This window comes from Balaenoptera physalus, assembly GCF_965194825.1.
Source record: "Balaenoptera physalus genome assembly, chromosome: 5".
Taxonomy (NCBI): Eukaryota; Metazoa; Chordata; class Mammalia; order Artiodactyla; family Balaenopteridae; genus Balaenoptera; species Balaenoptera physalus.
Genome location: NC_138884.1, coordinates 97,176,590 through 97,199,498, shown reverse-complemented (window position 1 = coordinate 97,199,498; position 22,909 = coordinate 97,176,590). Strand labels below are relative to the sequence as shown.

At 39.2% G+C, this 22,909-nt stretch overlaps 1 long non-coding RNA gene across 1 annotated transcript in view; it reads left to right on the top strand.

Moving 5' to 3' along the window:
• Positions 1–1,008: 1,008 nt before the first annotated feature.
• LOC309662139 overlaps positions 1,009–22,909 on the top strand; it is a 165,446-nt gene continuing 143,545 nt past the window's right edge. Inside the window, exon 1 of the long non-coding RNA XR_014264529.1 lies at positions 1,009–2,395. This is a non-coding gene — a long non-coding RNA (uncharacterized lncRNA). The remainder of the gene's footprint in view (positions 2,396–22,909) is intronic.

The following is a 22,909-nucleotide window of genomic DNA, read 5'->3' as shown; positions in this document are numbered from 1 at the left end:
TTCCCATATGGGCCATTACAGAGTATTGAGTAGAGTTCCCTGTGCTATACAGTGGGGCCTTATTAGTAAAAGATACTTGGTTTGATTATGTACTCCTGTGTAACAAATCAACCCTAAACTTAGTGGCTTCAAGTACAAACATTGATTATTTCACAGTTGGAGTGGATCAGGAATCTGGATGAGACTTACCTGAGTGTCTCTGGTTCAAAGTTGTGTCGTTTCATCACGCTGCCTGCTGGAGCCACAGTCTCATCTGAAGGTTCAACCATGGAAGGTTCACGTCCAGGACCTCTTATGTGGTTGTAGGAAGATGTAGTACCTTGTAGCCTGTTGAAATGAGGGCCTCAATTTACTGCTGATTAAAAGTCTCCTTTCTTGGAACCCTCTTGCACTGTTGGTGGGAATGTAAATTGATACAACCACTATGGAGAACAGTATGGAAGTTCCTTAAAAAACTAAAAATAGAACTACCATATGACCCAGCAATCCCACTACTGGGCATATACCCTGAGAAAACCATAATTCAAAAAGAGTCATGTACCACAATGTTCACTGCAGCTCTATTTACAATAGCCAGGACATGGAAGCAACCTAAGTGTCCATCGACAGATGAATGGATAAAGAAGATGTGGCACATATATACAATGGAATATTACTCAGCCATAAAAAGAAACGAAACTGAGTTATTTGTAGTGAGGTGGATGGACCTAGAGAGTGTCATAGAGAGTGAAGTAAGTCAGAAAGAGAAAAACAAATACCGTATGCTAACACATATATATGGAATCTAAAAAAAATGTGGTTCTGAAGAACCTAGGGGCAGGACAGGAATAAAGACACAGATGTAGAGAATGGACTTGAGGACATGGGGAGGGGGAAGGGTAAGGTGGGACTAAGTGAGAGAGTGGCATGGACGTATATACACTACAAAGTCTAAAATTGATAGCTAGTGGGAAGCAGCCGCATAGCACAGGGAGATCAGCTCGGTGCTTTGTGTCCACCTAAAGGAGTGGGATAGGGAGGGTGGGAGGGAGAAGGAAGAGGGAGGAGATATGGGGATATATGTATATGTATAGCTGATTCACTTTGTTATAAAGCAGAAACTAACACACCATTGTAAAGCAATTATACTGCCATAAAGATGTTTAAAAAAAAAAGAAGTCTCCTTTCTCAGTTCTTTGCACTGTGAACTTCATAGGGCAGCTCAAAACATGGCAGCTGAATTCCTCAAGGTGAGTGAGGGAGTGAAAGAAAATGAACATCCAGGACAGCAGCTACAGTTTTTCAATAACCTGATCTCAATAGGGACATCCCATTACTTTTCTACATTAATTAGAAACATGTCAATAATTTCAATTTGCCCTTAATGGGAGAGGATTATGTAAGGCTGTTAAACCAGGAGATGGGGATCACTGGGGTCATTCTAGAGGATGTCTACCACAACATTAAATATTCCTCCACCTTGTTTACTTCAGGACAATGGTTATGGATGTAGAAAGTGATTATTCTCTGTCTCTCACTGGAGGAAAACAATAATCTTTACAAAGTAGATGCCATTTATTTAGGGAAGGTAAATTCCAGCTCCCCCTTGAAATATGTGAAATAGTGGTAATTTCAATGACTTTAGAGGACTGTGGATGTATGAAAATCAGTTACCAAATAACATCAAGGGTATAAAGGAGAAGCAAAGATGGGCCACCTTAAGTCTTGTTTGTTGGCTACAGGTAGCTTGTGATCATAGTTTATCAATCTTCTCTTTGTTCAGAAGTCACATGAAAACTCGTATCTTTCAGCTTGATTATTACAGTAGCTTCTTCATATACTAGGCATGGTGACGAAGGCTGTTATTTCGGACCAAATAGCTAAGTGGACACAATTGTCTCTGTGCTCTCTTTCTTTTTCTGGTATTCTCAACATGTCTGCCAACTCCTGCTGGCAAGAAAAGATATGAAACCAGTAACTTGGAGGCACATCAAAGTATTAGCTCATCCAATGGTATTTGCATTTTAAGCCTGGCTTTGTGGAATGAAAAGCTTTGTGGACTGATGAAGGAATTTCAGTAAACAGGTGGGAATGGTGTTTTCTCTCCAGAGGGAGCCTGCAGAGGGAAAAAGCCTCAGTTCACACGTAGTAGGAATTACTTGCCCTTCTTAAAGGTAAAGTCCTATTTCTCGTTCCAACCAAGTGTCATGGAGCAGTGTGCTGAGTTGAAGGTCATTATGTTTCTGCAGCACAGCAGATACAACTTCTGCTTCCTGGTGTTTAGCTCTTATGCATTGTGAAGGAGAGAAGGAAGGGACAATAAATATTGAGTTGCTGGAGAAGAGCTCTATTCTTTCTTTTATTCAACTGAGTGAAGATTCCTGAGAGACAGAAATTGTGGAAAATAGTGAATAAGGTGAGTTTGGCGATGGGGCTAGGACAGAAGGAAATTGACAAAAATTGTGTGCTGTGCTTTTCATAATTTTCTTTATTTTTTATTCTTGAAGAGTAAATATTATTATTTCTAGTTTTTAAATGAGAAAACTTGTGCTTAGAAAAATTGGGTCATTTTCTCCCTCCTTAAAATGAGGATAACGCTAGCCTTTCCCTCATAGGGTTGTTGTGAGGATTAATTGGATGAACACCTGAAAGTGTTGGATAAATGCTTGTGTTGTTCTCATTACTATTATTGCTGTTTGACAAAGTCACATAGTTAGGAATTAGCAGGGTAAGAATATGAACCAAGATACCTTATTCAACCTTTTCTGCTTCCTCTAAAATAAATAATTCGATAGTTCATGACGGGAGGTTGATTCAGGTGGGTGAGAGAGCAAGGAAGAGAGGGAAAGAATTGCAAGTAGTAGAGGAAAGAGGCTGTGAGACGGTTTATGTGACAAGAGCAGATGAAGGGTGTGGGAGTTGATGTAGGCAGACATGAATTGCTGGAGGGTTTTAAAGTCAACTGTGATTTATTTGAATTTGATATGATATTGAATGTCAAGGGAGGATGTTGGGAGGGTGCATTATTTGGTCAAAGCAGGGGTGGGAAAAAAGTGTTACGGGTGACATTCTCAGCTATTAATAAAGGAGGGAGGGCAGAGGACAAGAGGCTTCTTTTAAAAATAAACCGAGACCTGGAATAGGAGGGACTAGCAGGCAGATGATACCTTAGAATGGGTCAGATAAACACTGGGCTGCAAAATGCTGCCTCAGTTCTTGGCCATTGTTACCCCTAGACTTAGAGTCTATGATGGGTTCCATTGAGATAATTGGCACCTGCAGACGATACCTGAGCACTGTGGGAATGAGTGGTTTTGCATGGAGGCAGAAATCCAGTGAGACATGCCAACACATCTTCTGGGTTTTATATTTGCCATTAATGAGGACCAAATGAGGTGTGGGTTCCTGCAAAAGGCTGCACAGATGAGGTTTGCAGAATTACAAAAGTAGAATTACCCACAGAGGCAGGGTGATTGCCAGCCTGAAAATGTGGTGAAAATCTCTGGAATTCATGGTTTCATGACTCGCATTGGGGCCAAGATGGATTAATGTAAATTAGAGGCAGTGGAAAGTGCTGTGATGGTGAGGAGGATGCCTGTAGTGACAGAGGGTTCTAGTCTTGAAGGGACCTTCAAACTAAGCTACAGGTTTGGGTTTTGTTTAGTGGAAGAGAGAAGTGAATGCTATGCTTCTGTTCTCTTCTCTGTGTAGTGGAGAAATGCCCACTCCAGTGGGATGAGAAGAGGTGTTGTCCCCTGTTTGCATGTACTGTGTTCCTTTCAAGGGAGATACCACCTTCTTTCAGCAGGGTCACAATTTCTTGTGACCTTGATACTTCATGGGAAGAAGTATTACATTCACCCGAGGCTTCCTGAGAGTCTACCAGATTCAGTAGGTGATCTCCCTCCCCAACCCTCAATCCCACTCAATTTCTGAGCTCATCAGACCTGGGTAGGAAATGTATCAGCAACCTCAGCTTCTCTACCTGGTAAGATCTGGAACTCAACTTGCTGCTTTGGACACAGATCATAAGCATAAAGGATAAGCCCTCCCTCAATCCCTCTGAGAGACCTGTTTGTTGTATTGCCGGCCTCTGACTGGGAGTCCTGTGAATCAACAGATCATCAGGAACCTGCTCTAACCACCAACACTATTTTTAGTGGAAGCATTTGTTTTGTTACTTGCTACCTTATTGGATCCTTTCAGATATTGGCAACTGCTTGAGTCATCTTATTTCATGTATATTTTCTCAGTTCTTGACACTCCAATTTAGGCTTTCTTGCCAGCTGCAGGGTTCAGATTGTAGAAGTCCCATACTCTGAAGGCAGCAGAGCCCCCTGGAGGTAAGAAGAGAATGGCAAGGGATGGGAATCGCCTACCGCGGGCTTCCCAGTCTCTTCCACATCATGATAATACTTGCACTGCTCAGGCACACGGGGATAAATGAACTAATCTTGCTGGAGGTTCTGGCCTCCCAGGCTCCACCCTTGAGGACCAAAGGGATTAAGATTCTGTTAGGTTTCACACTGGTTAAGAAGTTGTAAAACTAATATAATGTTATATGTCAATTATATCTTGATTAAAAAAAAGTTGTGGTCTATCTGATCATGGACAACATTATATTTATTTGAGGGACGTAGCCTAAGGCAGAAAACAATTTTCTCTCAGTGAGCATTTATAGTTTGGGGACTATGATGGTCTCTCTCTCTCTGTTCTGATCACCACTGCCTACTTTGTCTGAACCAATCTTGCTTAGTTCATTCTTCTTCCTCTTGCTTCTTTAATTCTCCGTTCTCTCCCTCAGCCAACTCCTCACCTATACTCCAATTTTTAGCCCATTTCTACCAGTTTCCCTCACCTGGAATGTTCTCTGTAAGCACATCTTGATCTCCTAGGGGAGCAGCATGTGTTGTGCTTTGGCCCAGTTGAAAGAGCAAAGGATTTTGAGTTAGATTACCCAAAATTTGAATCTCAGTTCTGCCACTTATTAGCTTACTGACCTTGAGCAAATTACCTGTATAATGGAATAATACAATGTCTAAAAGAGATGATATAGTTAAAATGGTAGACATAGCTCAATAAATATCTGCTATTGTTAATTATTTATCTTTCTGTCACTAGTTAGCACTGTATTGGACTATAGTTATTATGCAACCTCTGACAGTGTTTCTTTACTTACATCAGGGATTAGGAGTGTATTTACATTTATGTAATTCTAACAACTGCAGTGACCTAGTATTATGTGCCAATCACAGCACAATAGAAGCCATACATCAGGAGAGCAACAAACATGGGCCTAATGATACCAGCAATAACCTGAAAGGAGGGAGGAATTGGAAAATATCTAATAAAGTTATGTGAGAACTCAAAACTGTGTGTTAGTCTGTTTGGGCTGCTATAACACAACACCATAGTCTGGGTGGCTTAAACAACAGAAATTTAGTTTTCACAGCTTTGGAGACCAAGAGGTCAAAGATCAAGGCAATGGTAGATATGGTACCTGATGAGAACCCTCTTCTTAGTTTGCAGAGGGCCATCTTCTCACTGTGTTCTCACATGGTGAAGGGAGAAGACAGAGAGAGAAACATCATCTTTCTCATGTTTCTTCATAAAAAGGCACCAATCTCATTTATTAGGGCTCCACCCTTTTGACCTAATTATGTCCCAAAGATCCCATCTCCAAATATCATCACACTGGGAATTTAGGCTTCACTGTATGATTTTTTTGTGGGGGGGAGCAAACATTCAGTCCATAGCAAACTGAAATGATAGTTTCAGCTGTAAAGCATGCTGGGAACTCAGTAGCAGACAGCCCAGAAAGAAGAAGAAGTTGGGACCAGGTGGGATTAGGGTTAGTGAAAATTTGTCAGTATCTAAGCAGTGTGGAAACACAACTGATTTTTGTATATTAATTTCACATCCTGTAACTTTACTGAAGTTTGTTTATTAGTTCTAATAGTTTTTTCAGTAGAGTCTTTAGGGTTTTCTATATAGAATATCATGTCGTCTGCAAATAAAGACAGTTTTCTTTCTTTCTTTCTGATTTGGATACCTTTTATTTTTTTTTCTTGCCTAATTGCTCTGGCTAGGACTTCTGGTAATATGTTGAATAAAAGTGGTGAGAGTGAGCATCCTTTTCTTATTCGTGATCTTAGAGGACCATTGAGCATGGTATTAGTTGTGGGCTTGTCATATACAGCCTTTATTATGTTAAAGTATGCTCCCTCTATACCCAGTTTGTTGAGAGCTTTTATCATGAGTGGATCTTGTCATATGATCAGTTAATTTACAACAAAGGAACCAAGAATATACAATGGGGAAAAGATAGTCTCTTCTATAAATGGTGCTGGGAAAATGGGACAGTCACATGCAAAGGAATAAACCTGGACTGCTCTCTTACACCATACACAAATATCAACTCAAAATGGATTAAAGACTTGAGTATAAGATCTGGAAACCATAAAACTTCTAGAAGAAAACACATGGGCTAATCTCCTTGACATTGGTCTTGGCAATGATTTTTTGGATTTGACACCAAAAAGCAAAGGTGACAAAAGCAAAAATAAACAAGTGGGACTACATCAAACCAAAAAGCTTCTGCACAGTGGAGAAAACCATCAACAAAATGAAAAGGAAACCTATGGCATGGGAGAAAATATTTGCAAATAACATATCTGATAAGAGGTTAATATCCAAAATATATAAAGAACTCATACAACTCAATAGCAAAAAAAGCCAAACAATCCAAGTAAAAATGGGTAGAGAGACTAAATAAACATTTTTCCAAAGAAGACATACAAAAGGTCAACAGGTACATGAAAAGGTGATCAGCATTACTAATCATCAGGGAAATGCAAATTAAAACCACAATGAGACATCTCCTCACACTTGTCAGAATGGCTACCGTCAAAAAGACAAGAGATAACAAGTTTTAATGAGGTTTTGGAGAAAATGGAGCCCTTGTGCACTGTCGATGAGAATGTAAATTGGTGCAGCCAGTATGAAAAGCACCATGGAGGTTTCTCAAAAAGTTAAAACATTGAACTACCATATGATCCAGAAATCCTACTTCTGGGTCTATATCCAAAGGAAATAAAAACAGGATCTCGAAGAGATTACTGCACCCCTGTGTTCATTGCAGCATTATTCACAATAGCCAACATATGGAAACACCCTAAGTATCCATCAGTGGACGAATGGATAAGAAAGATGTATATATTCAGTGGAATTTATTCAGCCATAAAAAAGAAGGAAACACTGTCGTCATGACAACATGGATGAACCTTGAGGGCATTATGCTAAATGAAATGAGCCAGACAGAGAAAGACAAATACTGCATGGTATCACTCATATGTGGAATCTTAAAAGAAAAAAAAAGTCAAAAACTCATAGAAACAGAGAGTAAAAAGTGGTTGCCAGAGGATGGTGAGTGAGGGAAATAGGGGAGGATTGGTAAAAGGGTACAAAGTTTTCAGCTATAAAATGAATAAGGCCTGGGGCTTTAATATATAACAGGATGACTATAGTTGGTAACACTATATATCTATGTCTTATATTACACGTTATTACATAACTTATTATGTGATGTTTTACTATACATAAGTTGTATTATCTAATTAAAATTTTCTAAGAGAGTCGAATTTAAATGTTCTCACCAAAAAAACCCCCTCAAAAAACCAAAAAGACACAAGATGGATATGTTAATTAAATAGATGGTGGAATCCTTTCAAAATGTATATTTATATCATATTTATGTATCTCATATCACCATGATGTATATTTTAAATATCTTACAATTTTATTTGTCAATTACACATTAATAAAGCTGGAAACAGTCCAATTCCTTATTGCTACATCAAACTGTTTCCTTGGCAGCAGAGCCATCAGAAATTAGTTAAATTATGTCCAATGAACTCTGCTTGAAAATGTAGGGGAGGAGGTAATACACTTTAGGCATATTTAAACAAAAAGCTGACACTTAATCATGTAAGTTTCAGTTATCTGGATAAATCACTTAGGTAGACTAGACAGATAGAAAAAAGGAGCCACTGTAATGCTGTGTCATATCAGGTGCACTCTAAGCAATTACATCAAATATTGAATATTCACTTTTAATCTTGTCCCTCGAGTGGTGACATCAGCCTTTTGCTTCTCTTTCTTGGTAGAGATCTGTTCACAGTGTCCTGGATCTTTGCAGAATCTCTCAGCTTGTTGTTCAGACCCCAAATTTACTTTGTTTCCCCAGTTTGTGGGCTTTGAGGTCATGATGCTTTTTCTTAAAACAATATTAAGGATGTTAAGATTTCAGTAACTGAAGCTTCAGAAACTGAAGTTTCAGTAACTGAAGATCCAGATATGGGTTTTCTGTAGCATGATGAGAATGCCTTTAAAATCAATCTGTGAGAGTTGATCAACTGTGTCAACTACAAGTTTATAGATACTTATTCTGAATTTTTTATCTGATATCAGAAGTTGGTCACTTGTCTTCTCTTAACCTCCTTTTTCCCCTTAAGTTGTATACTTTTCCCCTGGCATAACATCAATTTCTTCAGCATTGCAATTTTGATTTGTCCATGAAATAAACATCTGTGGTCCTCTACGTAATGCTCCGGAATATTTTTTTCCTTTTGTATAAAATGCTTTGATTGTTTCTGAAATCATTCTGAGGATCTTTAATGTGTCCATTCCATTTGCCCTTAGATTCTTAGATAATTTTCTGAAAACACGAAAAGTAAGGATGGTTACCAACTTACAATTTAATCTTAAATTCTGCTGAGACATATTCTAAAGAGTATTTCTCTTGGTTGTTAAAATAACAGAGCATAATATTTTAAAAACAGCCACTTTGCCTTTGAATTCATTTTGTGTTTGTGTTTGAACCATTTTCCAATTCCTCCCTTCCTTCTTCACTTTTCCTTCCTCCCTTCCTTCTTTCCTTCCTCCCTTCCTTCCTTCCTTCCTTCCTTCCTTCCTTCCTTCCTTCCTTCCTTCCTTCCTTCCTCCCTTCCTTCCTCCCTTCTACAAACAGTTATCAAATACCCACGTGTGGCAAATCCTGTTCTAGGGGCTGGTGTGTTTCATAAGAACAAGGATGTCAGTGTGGCTGGAGCAGAGTAAAGAGGTGATGGTAGGAGGTGAGGCTATAGAGGCGGAGAGGTGACAGGGATCAAGATTCTGCAGGGCCTTAGAGGCCGTTGTAAAAATGTCACCTTTTGTTCTGATGAGATGGGGGCCATTGTAGGGTTTAAGCAGCGGAATGACATCATCCAGTTTACAGGATCACTCTGGTAGTGTGTTGAGAATAGACTATAGAGGGAAGAAAGATAGAAGCCGGAAGCCTAGCTAGGGAGGTTACATAATAATCTAAGCCAAAAGTGACGCTTCTTGGACCAGGGTGGCGATAGTGAGAAGTGGTCAGACGCTGGATGTATTTGGAAGGTAGAATCAACAGGATTTGCAGGTAGAGTAGACATGATGAGGAGAGTAGATGAGGAAAAGACAGGAGTCAGGGAGGATTCCAAGGAGTTTGATCTGAATAACCCCCAAAAAAGAAAAGAGTTGCTATTATGAGGCAGGAAGAATGAAGTTCAGTTTTGGACAGGTTGGGTTAGGGGTGCCTATTAGGTGTCTAGGTGGAGATGTTTTATTCTACACAGTTTAATTTAAAACTCTAGAATTGATGGGTGAGTTTGGATTGAAGATATACATCTGGGAGACTTCCATCTATAGTTGGTATTTAAAACCATGAGAATAACTGAGATTTCTAAAGTGACTGGTGACAGGGAAGAGTTTGGAGGGCTGGGCTATGGGCACCTGCGTTTGGAGAGTAGGAAGATGAGGAGAAACCAGCCAAAAAGAAGTGAGTAAGTGAAGAAAACGTTTCCAGGGAGACAGTAATAAACTATGCCACATCCTGCCCTTAGATACATTAAGATGAGGACTGAGAGCTGCCTATTGGACACGGAAATGTGGGGGATTGGTAGCATCAACAAGAAAAGACAGTTTCATTGAGCTGTTTTGCTGGAAAGAGGTGCAGAGAGGGTGGTTGGAGAAAGATGAGAATTCAAGGTAAATTGATATTTAACTAATGTCATCAAAATGAACGGCAAGGGAAGGCAGCAATCTGAGTGACCCAGCGTATCTTAACTGCCTTTCATTTTGTCCGAGAAGACTGAATATCCTGTTCTCTCTTTATTAATCTTCTGAGATTTACCAATCATCAAACTTGGACTTTCAGGTCTAGAAACTTTTGTGATGAAGGGATTTTGCTAAGGGAGCATCTCTGTGGTTAATTAGACTATTAGGGCTCAATCTAATCAGAACCCTGATAAGAAGCATTAAATATGTTTCAGCTATTTTGACTGATTTTTAAATTAAATTATTAATTCATTTGTTCAAAATATTTATTAAGCACCCACTATGTATGTGTGAGTGAGTTGCTAAGGACAGAAAGATGAGTGTGGAGTAACCTTTTTTTAAAAATTAATTAATTAATTAACTTATTTTTGGCTGTGTTGTATCTTCGTTGCTGCGCGCGGGCTTCAGTTTCAGCGAGCGGTGCGCGGGCTTCTCGTTCCGGTGGCTTCTTTTGTTGCGGAGCACGGGCTCCAGGCCCTCGGGCTTCAGTATTTGTGGCACGTGGCCTCAGCAGTTGTGGCTCGCGGGCTGTAGAGCGCAGGCCTAGCAGCTGTGGCGCACGGGCCCAGCCGCTCCGTGGCATGTGGGATCCTCCCAGACCAGGCCTCGAACCCGTGTCCCCTGAATTGGCAAGCGGACTCCTCACCACTGTGTCACCAGGGAAGCCCGCTTGGAGTAACCTTGAAGATATGATAAGCACATAAACCAATAATGACAGTACAAATTGATTTGGGCTACAATGGAGGGACTTTCAAAGTGCTGTAGTAATGGTAAACAGCAGAACCCAGCAGGACTAGCTGAAAGATGTATAAGGCCACTAAAAGGAGAAAGGGGATTTAGACCTCCAAGAGAGGGTTGAGCTGGATAATGTTGAGAGGTCCTTGAAAATTTGAACTTCATGAAAACAGTGAATGCATTCCTCTCTCTGGGCAAGAAGAGCCGGGCTCACATGTCTGTGGGAAAATATTTATCAGGATACAAGGCGAGAGAGGTTGTGCCCCTCTGTGTGTGTTAACATGGCTGGAGAAGGTCAACTGATGCCCTAAGACCAGCTCAGCAATGGTTCCCCCTCAGCCCTTCCATCCCTTACAAGAAGGAGCTTAAGGTCTATTGCACAAATTAGCTGGTGAGTTAAATGCCAGACAGATCCAGCCAGCTGTGTTTACACTCAAAGGGGAGTGGAAACTCTCATTTCATGACATGGAAACAAATGTTATGTCTAAGGATACCTTCAAACCAAAATTTTAAACTTTAATCACTCACCATGTCCCAAAAAACATTCTTTTTAAAGCAATGTAGATCAAAGTTAAACATGACAGATAAAGACAATGATAAAAAAACATCAATTAAAGTTGAGATTGACTGTGAAAGAGTTAAGGACATGTTAGCTAGGGAGAAAAACTCCGAGGTGCCTCCTTTCCCTTCCCTTCTGCCCTAAGCATGTGCTTATTTTGTTTAATGGTGAATTCAGGGCTCAGTGTTTAATGTTGGTTGACAGCAACATGAATCAGATTTGAAGCAGGGTTTAAGGAGATAGTTTCTATACATGGCTGAGCCCACAGGGAAAGCCAGGATAACTGTGGTGATTTGAAAGGATGCAGATCTGGGTAATGATTTACCATTTTTTTCTTGTGGTATGCTAAGAGCTCAGGACCTGGCAATTACTTCTTTGGACAACCACAATCACAACAGCACTACAATTACAGGACGAAGAAGAGTTAACTTTTTGTAGAGAACTTAATATATGTTTGACATCGAGCTACATACTTATCATGAATTATCTCACTGAGTCCTCATAACACATTTTCAATGTAAGTAATATTGCTATTCATACTTTATAGATGAGGAAATTGAGCATCAGAGAGGTCAAATGGAGCGGGGATTTGAATCCAGGTGTGTTTGGCTCAGTCTCTACGCTACAAAGTTATCTGTGTCCACGATGCATCTTGCCTGTTACTCTGTAAACCCCTTTCAGTGGAATTGCATCTAGTTGACCCTGATAACCCTGTGATGCCTACCTACCACTGTGTCTTGCAGGTAGTAATTTTGTTGGCTGAATGAATGAATGAATAGAGCCTGTATCAAAAATTACACTTTCCCTTAAGAACTAGTATCTTGTAATTTCTAAAGTAGCATTTTATTTGTAACAAAACTCTTGGAAAATGGCAATAATAAAGTAATAAACAACTGACCATCTAAAATATTAGTTTTGACATCGTCTTATTTATTTTCAATATTGCTCTAAGATTCCTCATTTAAAAAGGAAAAAGTCTCATTAAGCAAGAATCTTAAAACAAGCAGTGTGCAATGTATTTGTGTGTATGTATATATATATATATATTTCTTCCATGTGGTGATGCTTTGTGCACTTAATTTTTTTTTTTAACTTTTTTTTTTTTTTTAACATCTTTATTGAAGTATAATTGCCTTACAATGGTGTGTTAGCTTCTGCTTTATAACAAAGTGAATCAGTTATACATATACAATATGTTCCCATTTCTCTTCCCTCTTGCATCTCCCTCCCTCCCACCCTCCCCATCCCATCCCTCTAGGTGGTCACAAAGCACCGAGCTGATCTCCCTGGTGCACTTAATTTTTATCTCTAACACAGAATTAAATTGTTTAGCCACCTGAAAATTGAAAATTTTCTCTGTATCCAGAAAAAAAGGATCATTTCTGGACTGAGTGTGAATAAATGTTCCCTGGTTAGCACTTTAGTTCTTCACCAGTCTAATGTCAGAGATTTGTATTTTGTGGATTAATTATTAGTCTAGGCAAAGACTATGTGCTGTCATGCTTCACAATCAATACTCAGACTGTTTTGAAAGAAAGATAATTTGGTGTTTTGAAACGGAGATAATTTTGTGTTTTCTGGCTCATTCTTCAGGGATAAAAATAAAGTGGAGAATATGCACTTCTCATCTTTATTGCAGTGGAGACAGCAGTTGATTAATTAACTTGTCACCCAACTGTAAACAACCTATGTCAGTTATTTTACAACTTTAATAAAGTTTTTAGAAATTTACATCAAAATTTTAATCAACATTACATGTATTATTTATAATACCCAGATAGTATCTGTGTGTTGTATTTATAAGCATTGGGCATGGTACAGAATTTCAACCTTGATTCTTTATTAAATTTTAATTCTCAGACTTAACTCCTCTAGGTGAGCACAGAGAGGAAATAACAAAGTTCTTGTCTTTGGACAAGACAAAGAAATTCTTATTTTGGAAATGACAGTGCTTCCCAGACCTGTTAGGGCTTCTTGGAGCCCAGTAGGAATGCCTCAGGGGTGTCCCCCAAGTCCTCCATGACTTTGACACTTGCTTTCTATTTTTGCCTGTTGAATTGCTGAGTTTACCAATATTCCTATATACTCAGTATTGTCCCAGCTAACTAGGGGTAAAAGTACTTTACAAAACCCACCAAATACCTTGGAGGAAATAGATTATCCAAAGTCAAAGGATGATGGGGGAGAAACGCAGAAAACAGCAGGAGGGGATTGAGGAGGTGGAGGAAGATATCTGACACATAAAAAATTCATGCTGAGCCTTCCTAAGCTGCTCAAATGAAGAGTGATCAAGGCAAAACTAATGTCTTCATGTCATTTAGAGGAGGAAAGACATACTTTTTAGAGCATACTTTTTATTCTGAGAATATATGTGAAGGGAGGGGAAAATGGGGAATGCAATTAAAATAACATTTTTGTTCAGCATGTGCTGTTTAGATTGGCACTCATATTAATTCCAAAAGGGGAAGATTATCATCAAATATTTAGCATCCTTTTGTGTAATATAACAACTTCAGTAAACAGTCTCTAACTTTTTGGAGTTATCTTTCTAAGGCAGAATTAAGATACCGTAGGCAGAAATCTGACCATTTAAAGACAGGGACAGTATTCTCTGTGGCTTGAGATAAGCATAATAAACAAATCTCTTCTTATGCAGGAGCTGGGTTTGCTATTTTGAAAAGCCGAACTTTCAAAGCCTGAATATATCACAGGCATGCTTCCCACAGGATAATTGTTCTATTCATTTTAAAATAGCTTTGTTTGACTGAGGCCCCTTTGCAAAGGATTATTGATACCTTGGTAAATATTGAAGAGCCAGAAAAGTGTTTCTCAAATGTGCCAATGGGCAAATGGTTTTACTTTTGGATTAAATGGTGAACGTTTTTCTTAAAAGAGTGCAACATGAATAATGTTTTTGCTCTTTGTCTAATTTAACTGATTAGTAACCACCAAGTGCTTTAAGGATGTAACCATTCCTTCAAATTTCCCCTGAGGACGTTGCCTGTACACTGGCAACTAGTGGGCCACATGGCCCTGGAGATATATTTTGTTTGGCTTACAAAGGGCTCTTGTTGATTTCTTTAAAAAAACAAACCAACATTTAAAAATTGGGAAATCGTATCTAAATACCTAGATTTATGCCTTGTCTTGAAAAATATGGCCATACCATATTTTCACATAGGCACAACTTAGTTGAAGTTAAGAAATGGCTGCCTTTTTTGTTACCCAAATTCTTCAGTTTCCTGATATTTTTAAATATTTCAATCATTTTCCTCTGCTAAGAAGACTTTGGAGACATTCTTTTTCTTCCTAATTGGTTCCCCATCGCCATAAAATTTTAATACTATGGATATGCTCTATATCTGTTTAGGTACTGCGGCCCTTTGGAGGATCACAAACTGCTGTAATATCTAAGGATTTTGTGTTCTTAAGAACCAATTTTTGCCCCCTTGGGAATGGTATCACCCCGTGGAACACACGTGCCACTCTAAACCCTATGGTTCTTCAACACGGAGCCTGAATATGTTTAGTGGGACTGAAAATAAAATATATATGACAAAATTGGAACACCATAATCCTATACCAACTCTACTTTACTCCTTTATGTTCCTGGCCCATGTGGACATTTATGTTTACAGTCTCTGATCTATTTGGAATAAAAATAATCTCTGAGACCTCTAAGGGCTTTGAAAGCAGGCCACTTGCCTGAGATGCCTGAGCTAGATAGCTATGGGCTTCTATGTTGAGCAGTGGAGTGGCCATTTTCTTCAATGATTTCCTTAGGTGAATGCAAGATGGGTGCTTTTTAATTCAGAAAAGAAATAATTGAGAATGTGTCCTGGTCTTGATCTAATGAATTTCTTTACTTAACTGGTAGGTGTTTGTGCTCAACAAATATTGATTGAAACTTACTCTAATGCTAGGTCACGACACCAATGAAACACTGCATCCTAAACCAAGCACAGCGATGAATTTGATCTTGAGAATCTTCTTCTGGTTCTCCAGTCTAACCATTGGATGTTTGGTAAAAGTTTTTAATGAGTGACTTAAAATAACCAACATTTAAATGCTGAAAATAGAAGTATTAGTAAGAGTAGGTGGCGTCTACTAATTCACTGATCATTGATGATGGTTAGTAGGCTGAAGCAATTTGTCTGTGATATGTTCTTCCTTGCAAATGAAGCTTGTATGTTTGTTGGACAGAACAAGAAGATACAGAACAGTAAAATGCTAACGGTAGGAATTTAGATATTAGGAAGAATTATCTTTTGGCTTCATGAAAGCAAGGCTAGGGTTCAACTGTTGGGGTTTATTTGATAATTAGGAGATGGGCTAGATCAGAGGACTATTGCCAAACTGTATGCATAATGCCCACTTGCACATTTTGACGCTTAGTGTATGTAAAATGCGGTAAGCAATACTATTTTTAAAAATATTTATTTATTTATTTGGCTATGTTGGGGCTTAGTTGCGGCACGTGGGATCTTTGTTGTGGCATGTAGGATCTTTCACTGTGGTGCACAGGGCTTCTCTCTAGTTGTGGTGCCTGGGCTTAGTTGCCCTGCGGCATGTGGGATATTAGTTCCCTGACCAGAGACTGAACCTGGGCCCCCTGAATTGGAAGGCAGATTCTTAACCACTGGACCACCAGGTAAGTCCCACCAATACTATTTGGAGAGAGTTTTTTCCTATGTGTGTATTACATGTTACAGAAGTATAGGTGGTATGAAAAAATCTCAGCTTTTTTTTTTTTTTTTTTAATGTACAAGCATTGAATGAAAGATCTTTTAAAAAAATATTTATTAAGGCTGCGCTGGGCCTTAGTTGTGGCACGTGGGATCTTCATTGCGGCATGAGGACTCTTAGTTGTGGCATGCATGCGGGATCTAGTTCCCTGACCAGGGATCGAACCCGGGCCCTCTGCATTGGGAGCACAGAGTCTTACCCACTGGACCACCAGAGAAGTCCCAGTTCTCAGCTTTGAATAGAATAAGTATAGGTCAACCACTATTACAGTTAAATACTATGTAAGGACTTGTTTAGTTACTAGTGACAAAATTAATTCCAATGACTTACTCAAAAAGGGGTGAAAATGTAAAATAGTTTGTTCACATTTTTGAAAAGGAGAGATTTGGATCCAGGTATCAAACATAGGTTATTTTTCTAATTTTCAGTTCTGTTTTCCTTAGCAATGACTTTCTTCTCAGGCTGGGTCCTCTAAAGGTGGAGAAAGATGGCCTCCAGCAGCTCTGGTTTGACAAACCTACTGACAGCAACCCCAGAGCACAGAGAGTTTCCCCTTCTCTAGAAGGCCAATGAAAGGGCCAGAGCAGGTTCTCAATGGCCTGCTTAGGTCATGTGATGGTTCCAGGGAAAATCACTGTAGTCAGGGGTAACTTGACTTTGGCCTGGCAAGAGTCATACATCCCTTCTTGTGTTGGTGCTTGAGTCAGCTCAACCTGAAATGCATGGGCTTAGAACAGAGATTGTTCTTCAAGTGAAAATAGGGCACAGTTGCCAAAAGTAGGGGAAATTACTGCTGGGAAAACAAATCCTGTAGTTGTTCACCATAGATACCTTAAAATAGTAATAAATACCATCAACTGTGAATTTTCTGAGAAAATAAAATCTACCTTTAATTCTAAGAATTTATTAATGTCTGGGTGGGTAAGGCTGGGTTTAAACTCCTTTTATCGTCATTAGTGAAAGATAATTTCAGAATCATGGATTTACCTGAGGAAAACAAAATTTTCCTATTCTAAAACAATGATTGAACTTACCCTAGGAAACTGAGTTTGTGTCTGAAAATATTATCATCTTCTGTTGCTGATTCCTGAGTTAGAATGAGAAGAGGATCTTTCTCCTCTTGCAAGATGAACAGTGTAAAACTTGCGAATCCTGACACTTAAAGCAAATCAGGATCTGAGAGGTCAAGAAGGTCACATCTTAGAAGACACTGGATGAATCCAGGAAGGGATGAATTGGACACATATTAAAAACTCTGGAATCTGAAGTAGATGGGAAGACTTTCTTTGTAATTGGATTAGAGGATTTCACCTACAACTTTTTATAACAAACTCTCTAGAATCTGATGTCTGGTATATAAATATAAAAAATGTAAATGTAAAAAAAAATCCAATATTACATATTCCTTATCAACACATATATAGTAAAAACATGAAAAAAATATGCTTAGGAATGATAAATGTTAACTTGAGGCCAGTGGCTTCTTCTGGGGAGGGAGAGAAATGAATCAGGGAAGTTTACACAAGGACTTTAATTGTATCTATACCATTTTATTTCTGTGAAAATAAAGATTTAAAGCAAAAAAAAAAAAAAAACCTCTGGAAAGATAAATAGTAAAATAAGAGATGGTCATCTATCTAAAGGGATAACAACAGGAACAACAGTGAGAAAGTGTTTTTGAATACCTTTTTATATTTTTGATGTTTCAGTCATTCTTAACTATTTAAAATTTACAAATAAAAATTTAAAAGTTATTGGTCTATGACAGAAAAATCCTTTAAGTCATCATGTTACCGAGTCCTTCATGTTATCAAGTCATCATGTCACCTGCACGGCAGGCCAATAAATTGAGAGACTAGTTGTTGGGGCAAGGAATACTGACTTTATTAAGAAAGCCAGCAGACTGAAAAGATGGTGAACTAGCGTCTCAAAGAACCATCTTGCCCTGGGTTTGGATGCTAGTTTCTTTTATAGAACAAAGAGGGGGGAGGTAAGGAGGTAAAGTAAAAAGGCGATAAGTTGCTGCAAATATATCCTGGTTCCAGCCAGACTCCTGAGAGGATGTGTTAATTTCTTCTTGCCTACAGCCATTCACAGGTGGGCCTAGTCAGGATGTTTTCTGTGAGCTAAACAAAGGTATTTTAGCTTAATGCTCAGACATGGGAAGAGGGTTCCCAGAGATGGGCCATTATGTATACTTTAAGCAATAGACACTATCCCTTTAGTGATCAACTTGCAGCAAAAGCGATAGAATACGAAGATTAAAGTAAAAGAAGTAGATCCAATATGGAGTCAGTTTTGTTCTTCCCTGTTACAATCATGTAAGCAAAACATGACCTAGTGTTTCTGCCATGTCAGTTCTGATCATGTCTCTGTGTGCTTCATGGGCAAGCCATAGTTTTCCTGAAGCTTCAGACTGTGGCTCTTCTGCCTGGGATACACAAGAGACTTCCAAATCAGCCTTTCTAGGTGTAAATTTCCAACCCCTTAACGATGATGCTTTTCTCAAGGACAGAAGCCTTGATGGCAAGCCAGTGAGATACTCTAAGCAGAGAAGAGAAAAATGACATCGCCTAGTGGGCAGATCAGAAAACCGTGGGCTCAGAAATTCTGTTAAAAATCTGAGGAATTTCTCCATTTACAGCCATCTATGCTTTCACTTATGCGAGGAATTCTTTCTCTTCTGTATGAATTTCTCCTGAAGAATGTTAATTCAAGTAGACAAAAGCCCCAGAGCATTGGTCTGTATATTCTATATGGAGAAATGATGTTTTAAAAAAGATTTTTGGAAAGCTTAGGCTGTTGGAGAGTCAGCACACCGAAAGGGCTAGCTTTCAGTTAGGGAGAAACTTGACTAAACAGAAGGATTCATTTGTGAGGATTCTAGGAAACAGAGGCTTTGCTAGCAGGGGTGGTGGTTCCTGTGGTTTCATGGGCTTGCTCAGGTGTTTTCTGTATTTGAATCACGGACATTTTAATGCTGTGGGGTCCCTTCCTGATTGCATGTTCTCCTTCCGTTTTCCCTGCTATCCCATACTCAACACCAATAATGCAAATTGACAAATAAAAATAAATCAGTTTGTTTTTGAAACTTCTTGAAAAAGCAAGATAAATCTCCACCCAAATTAAATCCGTCTTTGAGAATGATACTTTGAAGAGGAAGAACTTGCCAACTCTGAAATCTTCTTGGAGTTGTGCTGACAAAGGATTGTGTTCACCTTGCTTTACCTTTTCAATGGCCGAGAAGTCATATCTAATTTTATTTCCTGTTCAGAGCTGTTACCTCCTTCTCCCTGTCTTTATTTTGCGGGCTCTATGTTGATCTGGCACAGATGTGCAGCTGTTTTTTTTTTTAAATGATGATGTTATCTGTTTAGTATTCCAACACAATTTAAAATCATTTGGCTCAGCACATTTGAATCAAAAATCCTATTAAAGATGCAATATTCCTCTGCTACCTAAAAAGGTAGTGCATTCATATGGCATTCCTTTCTCAATCAGAATATAATACTGTATACCTGTTCAGAGTGATGTGATTTCCAGCATTGAATCTGCAGTCCTTAAATGGGCTGTTCACCTTCCTATCATGGAAATTTGTTATTCATGCATAATTTTCTCCCCTACATTTACAAAATACATTAGCAGCCACGTGATCTTGCCCTGGCTCTGCTCTGTAGCCTTTTCATTTGAAATCTTCCAACTTATTATTTTTGCTCCTACCATCTGACAGAAATCATGAAATTGCTGAGTTAAGATAAACACCGTCTGTTTCTTTCTTCCTTTTTTTTTTTCTCCTAAGCATGATTGGAGATGGTAGTAATAAAGGAAAAGAGATAAAGAAAGAACAAGGTGATCATTTACCTTAAAGCAAAAAGTCCTGACCACTGGATTGATGAGAAGCATGTGTAATTCTAAATATTTTGCATCTGCTTAGCTGTCTAACTGCATGGGTAAATGAGCTGTAAGAGAAAGAACGCAGCTGAAACCTAACATCCGTTTCAGCTAGTTCTAAAACACTGACGGTAACACGAGAGGCTGCGTTTCTCCTCTGGTAAATTTTAAACTTCTTCAGAGGTCACTGTTTATTAAACAAGGCAGGCTTTCTGTTTGGGCAGACTTTTCCAATTACACAGGCTTGCCTGCAGTATCTGGAGATGGAATCAGAGACCACGCATGCGTTCTGGGCTGCGCCAGGCGGCCCAAAGCCGGCAAGTCCAACGCCCAGCCTCTCTCAGTGTCCTGCAGTCTAGGGTTGTTTCCAAATTCATTCGACATGTTTTCTGTGTGGTGAATATGTCGGAGTAGGTTCCCTGCAATAATAGGCTGGCTGGGATTGCCCGTGTAAAGCTCCTGGAACTCACCAACATCAGTTGCATCAATTGAAATCGTTATGTTGCTGTTGTTCACAAAGTGTGTGTGCGTGTGTATACACAGGCACACGCATGCATGTGTGCACACGTGTGTGCATGTGTGCTCGTATCCACACACATACATCTGTAGCTACTCAGGACACTGTTTTTTGTGTTTTTTTTAACATCTTTATTGGGATATAATTGCTTTACAATGTTGTGTTAGTTTCTGTTATATAACAAAGTGAATCAGCTATACATATACCTATATCCCCCATCTCCTTCCTCTTGCGTCTCCCTCCCACCCTCCCTATCCCACCCCTCTAGGTGGTCACAGAGCACCGAGCTGATCTCCCTGTGCTATGTGGCTGCTTCCCACTAGCTATCTATTTTACATTTGGTAGTGTATATATGTCCATGCCACTCTCTCACTTCGTCCCAGCCTACCCTTCCCCCTCCCCGTGTCCTCAAGTCCATTCTCTACATCTGCGTCTTTATTCCTGTCTTGCCCCTAGGTTCTTCAGAACCACTTTTTTTTTTTTAGATTCCATATATATGTGTTAGCATATGGTATTTGTTTTTCTCTTTCTGACTTACTTCACTCTGTATGACAGACTCTAGGTCCATCCACCTCACTATAAATAACTCAATTTCGTTTCTTTTTAAGGACATTGGTTTTTTAAAGAGTTAGTAATTGTATAGAAATCTGGGACTAAATTATAATGGTACATTCATCAGGGCAAGAAAATCCACCTAGGTTGCCTTGGAAGATGGCTAATGGGGGATAGACTGTTGGTGGGGGTAGTCAACATAGTTAGCTCATAGCTGGGCAATCCCAGTTGTGATAATTATGAGAACAGCAAACATAGTACTACCATATAGTAATAATAAAAACAACAGCTTAACGTAATATGTATAATCTGTGCCAAGCTTTACTGGGCCAAGTCTTTCATGAGCACAGTTTCATGCGATGGCAAGAGCATGGGTTCTAGAGCCAGACTCTGGATTTGAATCTTGACTCTTATCACTTACTAGTTTTGTGATTTGGAACAAATCAATTAACCTCTTTGTGCCTCAGTTGCATCAACTGTAAAATGGGAATAACAATTATACCTAACTCTACCAGATTATCTGTCGTCAGCTTGCTGCATCTGTACCACATTCTGAGTCTCCTGTGCACTGTGAAGAAGCCAGGAACTGTCGTTCCCAGAATATCCTTTCACATACGGCTTTTGGTATCATCTGCCAAGGAGAGGCACTGGTGTGAGATTTTCCTGGCAGAAGAGAAGTGTCCATTATGTCCCAAAGGTTGTAGCTACAGGCAGATGTGTGGGTAGGAAGATGTGAGGTTCAGAGTGACTTTCAGGTGGGGCTACTGAGAATCATCTGTCTCAGAGCTGCCCCCCAAGATAGACAGTGAGAGCTTCCCAGAGGTCCTTAGGGCGTGCAGTGGTCTCAGGGTGGGTGCTGAGCCCATTTGCATAGATGCATCAGGTCTCAGTGGCTTCCCTAAGATCCATTGCCCAGCTTTTCCAAAAGACTGTGTAAGCCCCTAAAATTCCCTGCATTGGAATTATTGATACTTGGCACATTCAAAGTAGCTTTTGTTTTCCTGACCAAATGCTGACCGGCTAACACACTACCTCATGGGATTGTTGTAAAAGTTTTACAGGTTAAAACAAGTGCTTGGACTAGTGCTTTCCACTGTGACTTAGTCCATGAGAAGTGGATGCCTTTTCTCTTAAACTTGATCAGCTTACTTGCAGACCACTCCAGAATTTTGGATCATTCTAGTCCAATCTGGGGAAAAGGCAAGCACACTTTCTGTCTCCTTCATAATGAATCTGGACAAAGTGAATTACCACCTAGGCTGATAGAAAAAGATGACTGACCTATGACCAATAAGATGTTACACCAGTCCAAAGACTGAGTACAAACTTCAAAGAAGAGTTTTTGACAGTAACCTAGAATATCATCAGATCTCTTTCTAAAAGCAGAGATAGCGATTGACATTGTGGAACACTGAGAAGTGGAACATTTGGAATCAGACAGATACGCTTTAAAACGCTGGCTTAGTGACTGCACTGAGCCTGCAAACCTTTTGACACTTCAGATTTCTCATCTATGAATATGTAGATAATTATATTTATCTTCCAGAACTGTGCTCAGCATTTGAAAGACAATGTCTGCAAAAAAGCTGAGCATATAGTATGTGTTGAATAAATTTGATTTCCCCTTCTATTTAAATAGTTTGTCCAAATATCCTCTTTGACAGTAATGAGGAACACAGGTTTGATATAAGGATTAACATATGTGAGTATATATGCTTAGAACAGATTGTGGAACATCAGAAATGTTACATGGGTGTTAGCTAAAATAAGCATTTCAATTTCATCATTAAAAG